Below are 1,463 nucleotides of genomic sequence, written 5' to 3' on the forward strand. Positions count from 1 at the left end.
TGTGTTGGATCGTTTTTCCACACATCAGCGACGCGTCCGCGTCGCAAGGAGAGGGGAGAAAATAAAAACGAACAGAGAGTCACGCTGGAGCGTGGCTGGAGGCGTGCCAGTGGCACAAATCGACCCACGCGACCGCGTCGCCGACGCGTCCGCGTCACATGGGAACTTTGGCCTCCCACGCGACCGCGTCACCCACGCGGCCGCGTGCCATATAAATCGACGTCACAAGGGTGCATGGCCGAAGGTTAAGCTGGAATGGGGCTGGACTCGTGCTGGAAGCCCAAGCCCTCCCACACGAACGCGTCACCCATGCGTCCGCGTCATATTGGAAATAGGCCATCCACGCGATCGCGTCAACCACGCGACCGCGTCACCCAGATTTTTTGCAAAAATACATCTCAAACAGAGAGTTGTGCGAATGCGAGGCTGCACTCGCGCCAATCACACAAATCAGGCCACGCGCTCGCGTGACCCACGCGTCCGCGTCGCCAGCGTCGCACAACCTATCCAGATTAGTGCCAATTATCTTATTTTTCTTTCCCAATCCTAATTTCTTCTATCTTTTCTTCTTTCTTCTTTCTTTCTTACTTTATTTCTTTCCCTTCTCATTCTTCTTATCTTTTATTTTATTTTATTTATTTGCATACTTTCATTCAATGCATTTTAATTTTGTGCATATTTTTATTTTTCTAAAATTATTGGTGTTCAAATGTTCTTATTCAACTGTTATATCTTTTCTGGTATTATCTTGGTGCTTATGACTTGTTTTATTCTGATTGGGTAACATTATTTAAATCAATGCTAATTTTTATGATACTTGTACTCCTCTTGCATTGACATGTACTTATATTGATATTTTCATTACCCACACTCTTCCCCATTGTTGCAAATTTTGCACCATTGGTATGCCATGGCTTCTATTGTTTTCTCACGTACATGTTGAAGCTTCCATGTAAATGAGACCTTTTTCATTCGGCATTAATCCAACCATACTTTATTTATTTTCTTATCTCTATTATTGGGTTACCTTTCTTCCCTTTTTCTTTCAGGATGGCCACCAGGAAGAGAACCGGAAGACGTTTACATGGGGAGACAGACAAGTCCATCTACACAATCCTTAGAGAAAAGCAATAGTTGAAACAACCCGTCCACCTGCACATCTCAGTATGCACCGAGGACGGTGCAATCTTTAAGTGTGGGGAGGTTGATACCGATCTCCATGGGTTAGTACTTTCCTGTCTCAAACACCAATATTTTATTTTCTTTGTTAATTGTTACATTTGCATATTTAATTGCATGTTTATTTGATTTTATGCATTTAGTTACTACTTGGTTGAAGTAATATTTTCTTTTTCAATAAATTTTTATAATATTTCACTAATTTAAATTGAAAAAATTTTTTGTGTTAAACTTGTTTGGAAGTTGTATTTGGAACATGGTTTTTGAGCTAAAGAACACACAAC

Source organism: Arachis hypogaea, chromosome 11 (genome assembly GCF_003086295.3).
Source record: "Arachis hypogaea cultivar Tifrunner chromosome 11, arahy.Tifrunner.gnm2.J5K5, whole genome shotgun sequence".
NCBI classification, from domain to species: domain Eukaryota; kingdom Viridiplantae; phylum Streptophyta; class Magnoliopsida; order Fabales; family Fabaceae; genus Arachis; species Arachis hypogaea.